Source organism: Aythya marila, assembly GCF_965140915.1.
Source record: "Aythya marila genome assembly, chromosome: 3".
Classification (NCBI taxonomy): domain Eukaryota; kingdom Metazoa; phylum Chordata; class Aves; order Anseriformes; family Anatidae; genus Aythya; species Aythya marila.
In genome coordinates this window covers 20,068,359-20,082,922 of record NC_139044.1, presented here as the reverse complement: position 1 = coordinate 20,082,922, position 14,564 = coordinate 20,068,359, and the positions used below count along the sequence as shown (strand labels likewise).

The 14,564-nt window shown below is 38.9% G+C and overlaps 1 protein-coding gene across 11 annotated transcripts in view; it reads left to right on the top strand.

Moving 5' to 3' along the window:
* ESRRG (estrogen related receptor gamma) overlaps positions 1–14,564 on the top strand; it is a 402,038-nt gene that overhangs the window by 191,301 nt on the left and 196,173 nt on the right. Inside the window, exon 1 of one of the 11 annotated variants that reach the window (XM_082756549.1) lies at positions 4,302–4,323. The exons of the other annotated variants lie outside the window; for them this stretch is intronic. The gene's annotated coding sequence lies outside the window, so the exon portion shown is untranslated. Of the gene's footprint in view, positions 1–4,301; positions 4,324–14,564 lie in introns of those variants that run through there. 11 annotated transcript variants of the gene reach the window in all.

Here is a 14,564-nt window from a genome sequence, read left to right as displayed (position 1 = left end):
GGTTTAGATATCCACATATTTCTACAGCTCAGTGGGAACCAAGCACAGAATTCACTTACGTATTTTTGTTTCCTCTACCCTCCTTGATCACAAGCTAGTTAGACAGTAAAATGTTTGGGGCAGAGTTTTTTAGTTAAACTTGCCTGTAGTCTGTTTGGAGAAGTGTAATTTTATTTAAATCAAAGAATTAGTTCTGGTAGCTTAACATTATCATTGCTAGTTGAAGCTATATTTTTATTAGTTTTGCTTATGTTTTATGTTGGCCCCTTAGCAAATGGTCATAAACTCTGTTTTAAGTCCAGCTACCAGTGACTTCATACTGCTGATTTATTTCTATCATTTACTGGCAAGAATGTATTTTTAAAAATGTATTCTAAGCAATTCGTTCCTCTCCACCTCCTCTCTTCTGTGCCTCACTTCTCTTTCCTCCTCCTCCAACATTTAAATTCTTTCATTCAGCTTAAAATCCTGCCCGGATTAGTGATGTAACCACCCTAAAAATGCCAGGTTTTCTTGGAGAGGTAAGTTAGGGAGCAGCAAGAGGCTGAAGCCTCTTAGCATTCTGTCTCAGCGCTGGTTCCAGTTGCCTGAGCAGAAGCTGGACGCAGTGCTGTTAGGATTCAGCCTGCACCCTCGCTGTCACCGCTGCTGCCGCTGCAGCTGGGCTCTTGCTCGGAGCAGAGCAAATCTTTGCTCAGTTAAGCGAGCGTCAGTCACAGGCGAGCTTGGCTGCCAGCCCAGGGTTGTTAGACTCTTCCCTGCTACACCTGAATGAGATATTGACGAGACATTGCTACCTAAACAGAGTCGAGAAACACTAGATTTAAAAAAAAAAAAAAAAAAAAAAAAAAAGAAAGAAAGAAAAAAAATAATTAAATTGTCATGGGGATGACAGAATAATTTTGAGAGTGTAACTTACTCTTCCAATGCTCAGTTGAAATGCTTGCAGTACAGAAACTGTGCTGTCTGCTCTGTGACAGATCATGTATGATCTTGTTTAAATACCTTTCTCTGTTTTCTCAAAATCCACGACTGAATGGTAACGCTGACTTCCAATTGAGAAATAGGGGCATGGGCAAATCATAGCTTAGCAAGCTGAAACAGATTGATACGATCCTGCAAGGTGCTGAGCTCTTTCAAAGGTGCTAAATTACTGGTTTCAGCTTACATCAGTAGCTGGCACTCAGCTTCTTGTAGGATTGCACTTTCAAGTTGCTTGGTTATTATCTAGTCAAACAAAATCGACAGGGCCGTAAGACACAGCGAAAAGGAGCAGTGCGAAATAAAGTTACAGAGTTTGGGGCTGCATGAAGATACTGCCAGTGGGTATTCTGCATGGAGCAGAGAATAAAGGAAAATCAGGGACAGAGCAAAAAGAGATAAAATAGGAATAGTTTTTAAATAGGAATTGCTGGCAGAGCTATTAATCACACAAGTCTTTGAGCTCTAAGGGTTGCATGAGTGGAGCTAATACTAAAGGAGCGAGATACTTTGCCGATATCTCAAAATACACTATTAAAAGCAACAAGCAAAATTAAAGGAAGATAATGTCTGAACAGATTAATGACATGTAATAATCAAAACAAACAAACAAAAAAATCAAACCCCAAGTATCTTCAAAAATCCAAATCATGATATTGTGACTGTGGTTTTGACAGGATAGAACTTTAACGATCAATTGTGCAAGTTGCTCATTTTGGCATACAGTTGCAGCTCCAAGATTAGACTCTGATCTCATTTACACCAATAAATCAAAATTTCTGCTGCTTTGCTAGCTATATGCTGCAACTATGACCAGAGTGTGGACTCTTGTTAGACTCTGTGCCTTTTTTTTTTTTTTTTTTTTTTTAAACAGCAGATTTCACAGTGCCTCTGAGGTGGGTTAGAACAGGAAAAGAAAAATGCATTTTTCACTGCTGTCTTAGGTAGGCCAACGCCTGCTCTTCCCAGCAGCCAGGTGAAACAGGGGTTTCATGCAGGCAGAGGCTTGTTCTTTTTTTCTGAAAACAGGAATCAAGCATCTGAGAATATAAGACAAATAATTCAGACATAATTGTTATTATTGTATTCCTTTTCGAAATTTATGTCATTGCCTTTGAAATGATGTTGTTTGAGTTGGTTCATAGCAAGATGAACACAGGTTCAGAAATTTGCAAAGGAGCATACTCTTCTCCTTACATGGGATGATACATTTTTCTTAAAGTCCTTACTATTTCGTTAACCTTCCACCCCTAATGCACAATCTAACATGTTTAATGAAAGAAAACAAACCTAAACTCTGTATGGAGCTGGACTTGTGAAACAGTCAGGGTTTTCAGTGAAGCCTTCATGAGCTTTAAATCAGTGTAAAATTTAGCTCATATTGCATTCTCACTGGAAATGGGTTATAAGATAATTTATGTTGAGCTGATCGTAACTAAGCACCTCATAGTAGCGTCCTTCAAAAAATTTTAATCAAGATTGTCTTTCCCTCTCCACTTCTCTTGGTGCAATTTCAAGAGGTATATTTGCATGTCAATCTGCACGTGTTACTGAAGTTATCCCACTGAAGCAAGCACAGCATCTTAGGTGCATACGTGTTTTACAGCAGCATAATGGCAAGTGACTCTTCGCATTCATTTCTGGTTTGTGTGACTATAAGATTCAGCCCCTTGATTCTTTTAAGCCTTGAAAACAGGGCTATTTCCAAGTGCTTGTCAGATCTATTTTTCAAGTCTTTTGGTGCTTCATGGTCAGTGTGTGATGCACAAAGTAGGGGAAGAAATTGTTGATCCTGTGAAAATCACTGGGATTGTCCAGCTTTTGCTTTGAAATCTTTGCTTCTAAGTGCATTTGAGATTTACTTTTAGATGTATGTTTTCTCTTGAGGCTTCCCCCTGTTTACTGCATGGAAAACAGCAGAGAGGTTTCAGAGATGTGTCTTAGGCAGCAAATGCTAGAGGAGTCCTCACCAGGGCAAGCTCACCAAAAGCTCTTCAAATCGAGGACTGTCTTATTTTATGGTACTTACGCAATATCTAATACAACAGGGTTCTGGTCAGCAGTGAGGACAATGTTGCTCCAAGATAATAAGAAACAGTTTCCCATCTAAGGGTGGGAAATCAAGATGACCAGGGTGGGGAGAGGTGCACTGGTAAAAGTGGGTGTGTGATTTCTTATGCAGGCTTTTTTCTTTTTCGTAATTAAAGGATTATGTTATGCAGTTGTGTATGGATGGATTCCTAGTAGAACCCTAGAAAAGATAACCAAGATTTAAACAGATCTTGAATGGGTGTTGAAGGCAAAGGTTATGAGCTAAAACCAAAGGTTTGAATTCAGAAACGTAGCTGAGCATATTTTTAGTTAGACTAAAGGTTTAAGCTCACTACATGTCAAGCTTGACAGAAGTAGTCTTCATCCTGTTGTGGAGCTTTGGAGTTGAAGGTGGAGGACTCTGGATTTGTTGAGGAGTGGCTGAAGTAGAAGAACAGAGAAACTGGGGTAAAGAAAACACAGTCAGGTAACTGTAGCTGATGCAGAGGAAGTGAGTTAGGGGATGCTGCAACCCCTGGTGGTGGATACAGTGAAGGTAGAGCTGTTGGTTCTTTGGCAGACACTTTGTAGCTTGCTCTGTATGCAAATGTCAGGAGATGTTTGGTGCATTTGCCCCTAGATCCTGATAAATCAGCAGTCATTGCTAGGCTGGAGGTTTGTCTCATAAAATTAATGGAGATATCCCTACAAAACACTCTCTCCCTCTCCCACACTTCCACCCCCCCCCCCCCCCCCCCCCCCCCCCCCGCCAGTAAACATTAGAAGTTGAGGTATTTCCAAATTACCTTTTCCTCCCCACCAGTCATTTCTGGCAGTTTTCCAAAGGAGAGGAGATGACAGCTTTTCATTGGTCACTTAATTGGGTATGCCCATTGGTCTCTGTGACTTCCAAATTCATATTTTTGTGTGCCTGGGGGCTTTTGTGACAAGGTGCTAATGGGTTCCTGGCTGGGCAAGCACCTGTGTCAGAAAGTGTTTCATAGTGTCCCTTATTTTTCCAGCTCTGACTGCTTCCATTAACTTGCATTTACCCTTATTGTTTCCCCCCCAAGGTACTTTTGTTTAATTTTTTTTCAGACTTATAATCCACATGTGCAAAGGAAACTATTGCTTGCATGTGCAAAGGAAGTTATTACTTTTATTACAGAGAGAATATGGGATTTTCAAATGAGAGCTTGTGCCTGAGACAAGAAATCTAGCAGATGGAGAAAAGAGTTCAGACCGCTGACTAGCTCAGGGATTTTTATTACACCAACGAAGAAGTTCTTCAAGGTGGACTGTGAGTAGCAGGTGGGTGTCCTGCTGATGAAAAAATTTCATTTCCTACTGTTAGGATCTAGAAAATGGCAGATAACATACCATACAAGCTTTTGTAATAAAGTTCTTCCAAATGAACTGTTGCTGTAGCCGCTCCAGCCTTATGATTGTGAAGGTTCACCTTCACAATGAATGGTGAATGGTCACAGAAATGGTGTCTGCAGCTTTAAAAGAGAAATAAAGCCTCTGCAAAGTGATCTCTGTAGTGGGCTATAGTCTATATAATGAGGAAGACCTTAAGTCCTTTCAGAATGTCCTGTCTAAATGTGTGTGCTATTCACAGCAATTAATATCATTGCTTCTGAAAAAAAAGGTAGAGTAGCTTTTCTGTTTATTTTCCTCTTACAGAAGTTATTTCTTGATCATCTAATGTATTTTGTGAGATAATACTGGTGTCTTGTCTTGGATCTATGCAATAATTTGTCTTTTTGTTCCAGTCCAAACTGGGGAAAAAATACTATGGATCTTCTCCTTCTATTACTACTAGTTAAGTAAATCCTGTTTATGCAGTGAACCATCCAAGACAGTTCCATAACTTGCTGTCTTTTGCTCTAAGGAATGCTTTCCATAACATGGTGTCATTGGCTCTTTCAGCTGAAAATATTAGACTTTATTCTGCTTCCTAGTCTGCTATAGCAACTTGGTTTGCCCTCTGCACTTCTCCAAATTTTAAGATGTAGACGGTGAACTTCTGAGTGGGAAAAAGCCAGGTATGGCAGGTTTGGGGTCTTCTAGAAATAGAAGCAGAATAGATTTAGAAATATATTAACAGACCTTGTGCAACTGAAAACATATATGAATGACACAGGGTCCTTAACTTCCTAACTGGTAGGACAAAACATGAACAATAAAGGATTTCTTGAGACAAACAGAGCGTGTCCTGGCATAGGTCTTTCAAACAGTTTTTGTTTGTATGGTCATGTATGAGAGACATGGCCAAGGACAGAGAAACAGAATGTATAAATGAGTTTTTTATTACTTGAATGTTCATATGAAATGAAGGACAGACTGGATTCACAGTCAGTTCCCTACTGGAGTGCCTTCTGCACAGGACTTTTTCAGTATTTTCAGATGTGCTCCAAAGATAAAGACTATACCATGCTACAGAAAATGATATCTAATCCTATATAAATATATCTATTATTTTTGCACTGCTTTATCCAGCTAGATTAGCAGAAACTATATTGTGTGTTTATCCTTTCCAACAGATAGACATCTTTTATGATTTTTAATTGATCTGTAACCATATTTTCCAAAGGGAAAATGATTGGATACTTTGAAAACAAATGCGTCTATGACCAGTGCTGATCTGGCAATGACGTATTGAACCTTTTGTTCTCTTTGTTTGTCTTGTACAAGGAAGAGAAGTGATACTGTTAATTTTTTATTTTAATTTTTTCTTTCTCCTGCAAATGTTATGTCATTAGAGGCTGGTCTTTTGATTTGTCACTGTATTATAAAGCTTGCCTGCCTAGACATCTCATATTTACCCCTGCATAATAACAGTGACAATGGACTAAGAACTCACTTAACATGCAGGCTGAGCTGCAATCTGTGCCCTGCTCATGTTGCTGGAAGAGCAGCTGTCAGGGAATCTTGTGAGGTTCTCCAGACTGCCTTGTCCTCTATCCCAGCACTGCTGTACTTTGGGGCTACTAAGTATTTGTAGCTGGATATCTGTATATGGTACCCACAAACCCATCAAATTGCAGGAAAAATATGTGTCAGTGGCCGGTGTTCAAACCCAACACTCTCCACTCCCAAAGGAAGTAAGACAGCAGCTCTAACTCATATGGATGTGGGGCTCGAATCTTATGCCTTTTAGTGCTCTTAATCTGTTGTGCTCACCGCTAAATTCACCTTCCAGATATGCTGCTGTGAGAATCTGAGTAATTCATTGTCATCAATTAAGTTATTCTAGAATTACTCCAGTGTAGCTGAGAACAAAATTAAGCCTCTAGTCTGTTCTGGGAAATTAAACAGATATGTTTTTTTTCTAAGTGGTTTCTAATACATTTCGTTAGGAAATTATTTGATGAGTGTCATTTAGGCATTTGGGATTGGTATGGTGTCAGGGGTTTGAACAGTCTGACAATTTGTAGCCAGTCAAAAGGAAATGAAAGCCTAATATCTTCACAGAACACTTCAATATTTTTAATCTTTTTTTTTTTCTTTTTTTTTTCTTTTTTTTTTCTCTCCCAAGCATTGAATGCTTCAAACATGTCATAAAGGCATGCAGTAGTAGATTCATTCCTAAAGGCCTGGGAGTGCTCCAACTTCTTTTCCTAAATGAGTTTGGCTATCTTAAAACTTAGTTCTCTCATGGTATTAGTTTGTGTCTGTGGCAATTGCTGTAATTTTCACAAGTAAGCAGTTTGCAAGCATGAGGCAGAGATTCAACTGTACTTTTCTTAAATTGCATAAAAAAATCACCTAGATCATGTTCTGCTATGACTTCACAGTTTTTAGGATACCAGAAAAACTTTATGCTAAGGCTGATGCAATATTCTTGGCCACAGAACAATTTAACTGAGTTCACTGGAAATCTAAAGGGAGGTGAATCCACCAAGGTCAGTGACATGATTATGTTGTTTTTTCAATGTGAATAAACAGATGTTCACTTTCATGATTATTCACACCTATAGAATTGGACATTAGGTAAAGTATTCCAGCGTACTGTTACACCTAAAACAGCATTGTTGCCGCTGAAGGCATGAAAAACTTTTAAATCTTGTTGGATGCTGACAGAAATACTGATATTGTTGACTACTGTTGATTTTCAATCTCATTTCTATCATGTTTGGAACATGTTTGGAACCAGGTTTGTTGTGAAATTTGCATACTTTTTTTTTTTTTTTTTTTTTTTTTTTTTTAATATATAATTAGTGGGGTACTTTGGATTTTTGCAAAGACAAGTGAAATCTGGTCCACTGGACCTCTCTTGATTCCTCAAGCTGGGACTTCAATAAAGGGTCTCATTAAAAATTACCTGCCATATGCAGGAAAGAAAACAGTTCCTCGACCAAGAGATAGTCCTTGAATTGTATTTGAGCCTTTATTTTTGAGACAGGATTACTGTATATTAATGTAATGTTTTTTTCTACATCAAATTTTTGTGATTTTCTGATTTCTATAATTATTCTACATCAGTTTGGTAATACAGGAAAATACTATTTTGTCCAGTTATGTGTCTGCACATACTTGTCTTATACTGTCCAAACAATGCTAAGCTGTCCAAGTGTACCTGTAATTTTGGTGAAATGGACCCTTACTGCTTTTAACATAACATCTCTTTTGTGCCATATCTATTCTTTTAACCTTCCTTAGGGAATTCTCTTTTGCCATTCTCTTCTCAGGCCTGAACTAATTTCTGGTTTTATGTGTCTGCCAAATTACTGGCTCTTCATCCTCATAAATATATATTCCATTAGGCATGTTGAAACCTATCTGTGAGAGAAATGCAAAGAGAGGTAAAAGAAGATCACGATAGGCAAGAAATTTTGAGAGAGCTGGTCAGGCAGTTTGTCTACCTGGTCTCAGTCTTCTTGCCTAAACTGTATTGACTGTAATGTTGACACACAAACATCACTTCAGCTACACGCAGAACTGCACCTACCTGGCTTCCTGCTGCTATGGTGTATTGGCCACAGTAGATACAGTAATAGAACAATGAGACAAGTAAGTAGAGGATCCTTTTCCATGCATGACATTTTTATTTCTTTCTCTCGAGATGCAAGTGTTGGCCTGACAGTAGTCAAAGAAATGTCAAGACAGGAAATAGAAGAGTAGAGAATATGTATTGTGTTGGCACATCAATCTCTAGCACACTCTGTATAAAAATGCATTTTAAACTATATTAATAAATGTCCATATAATCTAGTACAGACGGAATCTAACCACACCTGGATAAATATCTTTGGTTATGTTTAATCCAATTCTTACATGAAAGAAACTACCCCTGTACATTTTTGTAAAAGTACTTTGCTTTACTCTATGCTTTTAGTCTTCAGTCTCAGTCTTGCTACGTAATTGCTAATAGCAGCTGGACAGTTGCATGCAAGGCTTCTAGTTAACATTCACAGTGAGCTTCACTGAGCGAAGTAGACACTGTGTGATTAATAAAAAGGTATTCTTAAAGCTCAGTGTAGCTCAACAACAAATATAAATGGGGGGAATAACCTCCCTCTTTACCTTTCTTTGAAAAGATAGAATAATTTAGATAATTTGTCCAGCTAGAACCTTGCTTAGAAGTATGTCAGGGAACTGCAGAAAGAAAAAGTGAGAAGTATATGTAATCCTCATATCAAAGAATCTAGATAGTTTTAAAAGCGTATAGTTGGTGAAGTCCCAATAAAACATATAAACATTGTTGCCTTTGCTTTTACAAACAGACTGCTGGAGACGCAGACAGGCTAAGTGACTACGAATGGGATCCTAGAATCACTCACTTGTAGAATTAAGAACAGAAAGGAAAAATGCTTGTATTTATCTTCTATTCTGACCCACTTTATGCTGTTGTTACAAACAGATGGATTGAGGTAACTCTGAAAGTGGTGTTTAAAACAATTGTGCTAAAGAGAAACTTGCCCAACTTCTAGTCAGCCATAGCTAAGTGAATTATTTCTTTTTTTGACTCTGACAGTTATCTTGAAATAGCCCTTTGATGAAATCCTCTCCTCTTTCAAGTCCTTGGAAAAACTCCTACGATGAGATTCATTTCACCTAACTTTAGACATCTGAAGTGTAAACTTCTATATCTGAGCTCCTCATCCTCGACTCTCTTTATAGCTGATGGAGAGAAATGAAGCCTTCTAGGGTACGATTCATCTTGCTTGTTTTGGATGGCTTCTTTAGAGGAGAGAAATTCAACCCTGTAAGTTCCTGCCTCTCTCTCCTGGCTTTAAAGAGATACTAGGTGGCCAAGTTCAGTAGCATCACACTCAGCTAGTCAGAAAAAAACACCTGTTGTGACTTCGGAGGGAATTTGGATGCCAACGTGTTTTACTTGGGAAGATATCACAGGCTCTGTGTAGGAAAGGTTAAGGTTCTTGCAGACTGGAGATATATTGTGGTTATCCTCTCAAGTGCTTTCACACTTCTACCTGTGTTCTCAAAATTCTGTTGCGTTAAAATATGTTCGAATGTAGAAACTACAGGGTGTTATGCTTCCTCTCAAAGGTACTGCTGTTCTGCACCTACAACATCTTCATTCTTCTTCCTAGAATCACATGTAAATACTGTTAATCTGTGGCCTATCTACTCTTTCATTCACCCCCAAAAGATTCTAGCAAAATTTTAATAAGCTCAGAGGAATGCTAAAAGAAAATCAGTTATTCCAATACCTTTTCTCTTGTACCAGTATGTGTACCACATGTGCTGTGTGCAGCAGTTCTTCTCCTGAGCTTTATCACAGTGTCTTGTGAAACAAATGTCATCACAAAAAAGCGGCAAATAGTTTGGCTTTAAAAAAAAAAAAAAAAGGAAAAAGGAAAAAAGGAAGGGAGAAGTTACAGGGTTTTGTCGTTGCCACTAACTTTAAAAGTAGGCCTATGTTTCAGCATGGGCTTGGACAATTATTGGGGTAATACTGGAGGTGCTGTTTGGGTGCTTTTACTTTTTGTGTTGTGATTAGCCTTTTAAAGGATGTGGGCCTTAGCAGAGGTTGTCTGTGCAAGGATAGAAAAAAATCAAGGTAAAATCTCCTGTGTTTAAGATGGACTGATATATTGTCAACATGTTGTTTTGTACGTTGAGGGGACTGGTGATGTTCCTATTTAATTCACTGGACTTTATTCGCTGGGGCATGAGCACATTTCAGGGTGCATCGTTTCCTTGCAGACCAGGTGAATGTGTGGTGGTTGATACTGGCCTCCCTGCCGCGGTGATTGCCTGGGCTGGGCACTTCAGAGCTGAACCCAGTGCTGAAAATGACTGCTTTAGGCGGTGGGCCATCTCCTTGGTTCAGTGTACATAGCTTGGCTGACTGCGTTCATGCATTATCCCTGATAGTTTGCACTACTGTGTTTTGAGATAGATAGTCTGCTCTTCTGGAAGTGGAAATGGTGAAGAAGTGGAGATGGAAGTCCTAAGCAAACAGTTTCTGTAGCTGGAATTTGTGCAAGCGAACAGAGGAACCTATCATGTTCATGAAAGGATTTGATGTGCAGTGGGGTATAGGGAAAATTGGAGCCTTGAGAGGGTCATAACAAGACAGGGTAAGAGAGAAGCAGGAGAGAAGTTGGTGTAAGTAGTGATGAGGAATGACAGACCAAGTTGTCTATGACTCCTTGGAAACTGACAGGTAGAGGTTTGTTCTGCCCACGTATATGTATATAAATCCAGAATAATACAACTGCTCTTGTCTTCATGTTATACTGATGTGAGAGCATCACTGATGAAATTGTAGCTGGTGCTGCTTTGTCCCATGAAAAAGGAATATGTCAGATCACTGTTCATCCATCTTTGCAGTCACCCTTCATTTTATTTTGGTGGGGTCCTAAAAAAGACTTCATCAAATCTTTCCTGTAGTAGTAGGACAATGATATGCCTCATAAGGAAAGAAGACTCTTCCATATAGAGGATAAAAAGATGGTGAAAATGACATGTTCATGTATTTTATACATGAAAAAATCAAGCTTGTTAATTATTTCACTAATCTTTACATAATTGCCTGATTTGGGGGCAGTTAACTGTAAAAGATTTGAACTACATTAGGAACTAAAAATGTATTTACATGTTCATGTAAGTACGTGAAGTGCCTTAGGATTTTCTCAAAATGAATTGTGTTAAAGCAATTTAAAATACCATGTTATCAGTACCTGGTATGATACCCTTTGGCTCTTCCAGTCTTCCTCTTTTGTTCCCTCCTTCTTTCTCCCCATAAAAACATCTGCTTTTGTTTTTGCTTCCATAGGGTTACTTTGTAATTTGTTTCCTGTAATTAATATGTCTGTACCTACCTGATCCAATGGCTAGTGAAGATGTTGGAATGTTTCCATTCAGGTCCATGGGTTTCAGATGTAACCCTCAACAGATAACTATTAAATGCTGAAATTCACATCTGAATAAAAGGGAGTTTTCTGTGTATGTAGAAATGCTTTCTTTAGCCTGAGGGATGGCAGTAAACACAGAAAGTGAGATGAAGACTGGATTTTTTGCAGAACAGATATTTCATTTTAACTGACTTTTTTTCCTTTATTCTTCTCATCTCTGCTTGAAAAAATGTTAAACACGTTGAGTCAGGGAGACATTCCTGTGCTGCATTAGAATAGCCATCAACGTCAGCCGAGACCATTTGGATCATGTCACTTGTCCTAAAGTGTGTAGCTGTTTTTAAAGAAAGAACATGTCATGTTCTGTACAGGGATCTTTAATGCATGAAACTTGTTTGAAGCAATAATAAATCAAGTCCTTGCTGCTAAAACCAGTGTCTGATTTTCCCTCATGACAATCTCTATCTTTCCATGTGTAAAAACTGAGACAATAGCAAGAATAATTCTGCACCCACAAGTACTGCAAATAATTTTGATCACAACTAACTAAATAGATAAATCTAGGGGGGGTTGGGGGGAGAAGACACACAAAACACCACCAGAAATGTAAATGCCCTGCACATTTGCCACAATGCTTAATAATGTACTCTTTTTCTACAAGCATTGTTACAGGAGATTGCAAGATGTATAGAGATATTTTCATTATTCATGCCCTATTGAGTATACAGTTCTGCAGACATTTTTCTCACTTCTTCCAAAAAAAATAAGTGGAGTAATTAAGAGCAAGCGTAGGGTTTGAGACTTACTTGCCTATCTTTTTCAATTCTTTTATGTGAGCATTAATTCCATTAGATTCAAAACAGTTGCTGGTGATGTTTTGAAAAAAAAAATATATATATATATATTTTTTTTTTACTTTTTTTACTCCTTATTAATAACTCGTTTTGACTGCATGTAGCCATAGCTAATACAACTACAAGAAATGTCAGTGCAAATCTGTTTCAATTAATCTGGAGTAGTTTAGGACTGCAGACTATTTTAGCAGCATGACTTAGCTTCAAAAGCTCTGTGAGAAGATGACAGAAACCTCAGTGCTGGCAAATGTTATTTACTGTCTACAGCGCATAGTAGTGTAATCGTAATTACAAATGGATGGTGCTGAGACCCCCCCTTGGGCTTGGATTGGGGTTGCAGCTGAAGTCAGACAAAGGGTTCAAGGGCCTGACTCTGCCTGCCACCTTGTGAAGGGCCTTACTCTTTCCTCCACTACAGCTTTGCTGGCTTGGGATGCAGGCAATAAATGCTCCGTAGGAAAAAGCACAGCAGCACAGCAGCACTGCTGGCCGGGGTGCCTGTAGCCACAGCGTTTCATGCCCAGAAGTAGAGTGGGCTTCTTCAGCCTGCCTGGCCCTCGGTCCCACCTAGCACATCAGCCAGGTCCCAGCAGCACCAGCTGAGATGCTGTTTGCTTTTTGGACGTGTGTGGGCTCCAGACCACATAGGGACTGTGGAGAGGCCAAGAGTGCGTTTTGAACAGCAGGTTTTAATGACTTTGAGTTACGTCGAGAGCGAACTCAAATTCAGCTGGTGACCTTGAGCTGGAAAACGTCAGCCCGTTATCAGCGACCTGAACCGTGAAGTCACTTTGTATTGTTTTGAGTGGTTTTGCTTATGGAGATTGTTGTATTTAGTTTTTTAATCTGGTGCGGCATAGTAGAGGTAACCATCAGTTTGTTATAAAAACAAATGCTCTGTTGACCTTTTCCTTTCCAGTCAGAGGGCTGTAGCAAACCGAGGTAGCCATCGCTTGTTAGTTGTTCCACTTGCTGAGCTGCTCGAGAACTCCCAATTTCCAATAACTCGGCTCTTGGGAGCAGGCTGGAGCACGGAGCACAACATGTGAAGTGTTGTGATTTGTTGCCATGATGACAGTGTCAACTTAACTACAGCTGACAAACAGTTTTTAAATAGAACATTTCAATTCATTATAGTATTCTCCATCTGTTTTTTTTCAATGTCTGCATACATGCAAAACATCTAAGAAATGCTACCACAATGGTTTAGTTTACTTACCCAGCCACGAACATTAATTAGTTGTTGAGAATGGTAGTTTAGTGAGCAAGTAAAATGTCGATATTTCGCTCTTGGTAAAGGAAACTACTGAGCATTTTTGGTTAAATAAACAAAGAAGACTTGATTTAGAGCTTTTCAAATTGATTTTTTGAGCAGAGGTTCTATATTGTTGGTTGTGGGGGTTTTTTGTTTGTTTGTTTGTTTTTTACTACTTTATCTCACTTTTGTCAGATTTTACTTCCTTCCCGAAGCATCTGCCATGGCTATTTCCAGTGTGGAACTGGTAACAGAAGGGGTGCATCATTTCACAATTAAATCAGACTGCTGGGGTCAGATTTAGAGGGTTTTATTCATGGCTTTGCCACTGGCCCACTCTATGACCTTGAGCAAGTTGCGCATTGCTGTATCTCAGTTTACCTATAGGTAAACTAATATTGACTTCCCTTGAGGGGATATCATGAGGCTTAATTAAGCGTCTGCGAAGTTCTGTGAGATAGAGGACTGAAAGCTGCTATAGACATACAAATAATGATGGTGACAATGATGATGATGGTTTGTGCCTGGTTGCACTACTTCCCACAGAACTGCCCCTGTAGCCGCTATGTGGATTAGTTGTCAGGTGAGCTATGAATCCATCAGTTCATCCATCATTCTGCCCCTCTTAGACTGAGCCCAGCTGGCTAGCTTTGCTTATTAGTAGCTTTTAATAAATCAAATCATATTTGCTGTTTTAATTGTATCTTAAAGGGTAATGTGGCTCACTGCTTTTAAATTAAAAACATTGTGACAATGTGCACATTAGAAGCTGCTATTCTTGTACTCTACTCTTCTCAAATCATTGACATAAAAATGGGTTAAAATACTGGTTTAAGGAAATTCCTAAGTATAAAGCATGCAACTATTAAATTCTGGCAGAGCACTTTCTCTGGGTGCCACTTCTTCAAAGTGTGGGCATCACTGTAAATACTCTCAGAGTCCTGTCTCAGCAGACATATTTTGAAAGTGGTGATCTACCCATCCACAGAAATCCAAGGTGAAAGCAGTGGAGGTTTGCTGCTTCTTGACTGAAACAGTGATGTCCATATTAAAAAAAAAAAAAAAATAAAAAAAAAAATCAGATTTGTGAATTATTCAAGTTTTAGCTCACTG